This window comes from Arachis duranensis, chromosome 4, assembly GCF_000817695.3.
Source record: "Arachis duranensis cultivar V14167 chromosome 4, aradu.V14167.gnm2.J7QH, whole genome shotgun sequence".
In the NCBI taxonomy this organism is placed as follows: Eukaryota; Viridiplantae; Streptophyta; class Magnoliopsida; order Fabales; family Fabaceae; genus Arachis; species Arachis duranensis.
Window position 1 is genome coordinate 8,401,863 of NC_029775.3, and position 3,016 is coordinate 8,404,878.

Consider the following 3,016-nt stretch of genomic DNA (forward strand, 5'->3'; position numbering starts at 1 on the left):
ATAATTTATTGAGGATTAATTTATTGTCTAATTTTTTTTATAACCTTTGTAGTATGTGAAAATAGTGATATTATTTTTTATTATTATTTAAAAAATTATTCATAATTTTTTATGTAATTAACTTAATTAATAACTTTTATTATTTTTTTCTACCAAAAAAATCATGTTTATATTATTTGTATATTTTTTTAATACTAATAAATATATAAGTATTCGTATTATTATATTTATTGTCTTAGATAATGCTTAAGTTACTTATTTTTTATGTTAAATAATATAAATTATATTTTGTATATTAAATTCATCAATTTATCCATATTAAGAGGAGAAAAATTATGCAATAGATCATATGTTATAAAGATTAGTTAATTTACATATAAATTATTTTTAGAAAAATAAAGAAATAATTTATCACATATAATAATCTTTGATATATGTAGTGTTATGTATACACTACCACAAAAACGGAAGATAGTGGCGGACAACTAGCAGCTATTTTCATAACCGCAGCTATCTAATGGTTTTCCAACAGTTTTAGCGGTGAAAATTGAAAGAGCAGCTATTTATTTTAGTTTTGCCACAAATTTTGAAGAACCGATGCTAATCGACCTTTTTTTGGCGATATTTCAATCTCCCCCTTCCCAAAAATACAATAACACTCAGCAACTGCATAAAAAAGAAAGAGAGAAACCTAAAGAGAAAAGAGGGAAAAACAGAGAAGAAGAGGGAAGAGAGGAAGGAGCCGAGCCGGCGCTATTGGGTTCTCCGCCGCTGCTGGGTTCTCCGCCGCCGTCGCGTTGCCGTGCCGTCCGAAAGCCAGAACCGCAAGAGAAAGAACCGCGAAGAGAGAGGGAGATCGCATCAGCTCACCGCGAAGCCAGTGCAGTCGTCGTCCTCATCGCGGGTCTTCACTCTTCACCATCGCGTCTTGCCACCGCCGCCACCACTAAGCTTGCCGTCGTCGCCACTGAAGCTGAAGAGAGAGAGAGAGAGAGAAAGAGAGAGAGAGAGAGAGAGAGAGAGAGAGAGAGTTCGCGAAGAGAGGGAGTGCGCGCGCTCACGAAGGAGAAGAACGACGAAGAGTGAAGGAGAAGCAGAAGACAATGAACGCAGGGGAGAAGGAGGAGGTCCGTTCTCGCACCGTCCTGCTCTGCTGCCGCCGCTGCCGTCGATTGGGGTCAAGGCCGTCGCCGTCGCACCCTGTTCTCGTCGCCATTAGGGTTTGCTGCTGCTGCCATTGATAGATCTGCCGCTGGGAGGAGCCGAATAGGGAGAGGAGGTCGCCATCGCACACACCGCCACCAGTTACAACCGTCACCGAAACCAGGACAGATTCACTGGTGACTCTGCTTCTTCCTTTTTTTTGAAACTGTTCTGCTTCGATTTTGTTCCACTATTCTCCTAACTTTCTTTCTATGTACTTTAAAATTGGTTTTGCTCTTTTTTTTTTACCCAGTAATTGCTTTGTTTCATCGATGATATGTCTTGTTTGTTTTTCAAATTTAATTTTGCTGCCTGACTGGCAATGACATACGTATTGTATATTTTATTGATAGTTTGAGGAAAACAAATGATCTTCTGAATCAAGAAGTGTCAAAATTGCAGAAATAAGTAAATTTCCTGTTGATTCACTTTCCATATTCTCTGAAAAACCTCAAGGATCACCAATATTAAGTTAATGAATATTATTTTTATGTAGATTCAAAGTTTGAAACATAAAAGTGAAATGAAAGATGTGGGAAATCAAAAGCTTCGCAAAAATATTAAGGAAGCTACAACATTGGCAGCAGATGAGTCTTCTAAGCATAAAGTAATGCTAGAAATTTTTGAGTCCACTATTATTCAGGTATCTTCATTCTATTTACCAAGGATATAGTTGAAATCATTGACTTATATATATAAATGTCTCGATTGCTCAACTTTCAATTCCACACTTCTTACTACAAACTGCTTTAGTATTTGAGCATCATGTTTCTTTATAAAAAATGCTTAGTCATCCAAATTAATGGCATAAAATATTTCAGAGAGAATATATGAGAAATAGAACAAATCCCTTGATTATAATTTCAAGTACATCATCCTGAACTATTTGAGAAATAGAGAAACACAAGTTATTAAACAATTTGAGCTTGGTGTTTACGTGACACTAATAATAAAGCCTAATGGTGTCAAAATTTTCAAGAGAGTTAGATTCAGGTATACTACAGTTACTTGTTTATCTGATAAATTCTACATTTTCAATTTCTGTATCAGTGTGATTTGTATTGAACATATGAGTCACTATAAGTCAGCTCCACAACAAGGCCAGAAACGGGGTAGAAGTCGCCCCACAGGGTCTGGGAAGAAATAGCAGCTGGCTTCTCTTGGTAAATATATGTTTCAACTTTTATTATGTCTTGTGATGAATTGAAGTTATTATAATTTAATGTTGAATTGTTACTGTTCTTGTTTGAAAATATTTATTGGAATTTATGTAAAAATCCCAATTGTTCATAGCTTTTGCAGCTTAACTATCAATTATAAAAATGCTTGTCTTGTGAAGTAGGATTATTCGTAACCTTCTCTTCCAAAGTATGAAGTAGGATTCTGATTGCGAAATCAGCATGGTATTATTGTCTTGTGTTGTTGTTTCATTCTAAGGCACCTTTGAAGTCTCAAGTCGTTAGGAATAAAATGGCAACTGCTGGTGTAGCAATTGAGTATAGATGCCTTATCCGTACCATCAATAGGAAAAAGACAATCTCTACTTCGGTACGTGTGTATCTTATATATTATGAGCTTATCATTCTCATTTCTCAGTGTGCTTTTAGGAGATTCATGTTAATTGGCAATTTTTTAGTAGTGCAAACTTATATCATAGATAATCTTGTGACTAATTGTAGGCATAAAGTTCCTAGTCTAACTCCACCATGTGGCATGATATTCGTCTCCCCCACTTGTAATTATTAAGGGCTCTCAGATAGATAATACTGATTCTAAAATAGGGAAAGTGAAAGGAGGATAGTTGAAGCATCAC

The 3,016-nt window shown here is 35.6% G+C and overlaps 1 long non-coding RNA gene across 1 annotated transcript; it reads left to right on the plus strand.

The window, feature by feature from the left end:
• The first annotated feature begins 672 nt into the window (after positions 1-672).
• Positions 673-2,451, plus strand: LOC110279849 (uncharacterized). Its single transcript, XR_002373483.2, has 3 exons — positions 673-1,340; positions 1,700-1,846; positions 2,254-2,451. It is a non-coding gene; the product is annotated as an uncharacterized LOC110279849 (long non-coding RNA).
• The last annotated feature ends 565 nt before the right edge of the window (positions 2,452-3,016 follow it).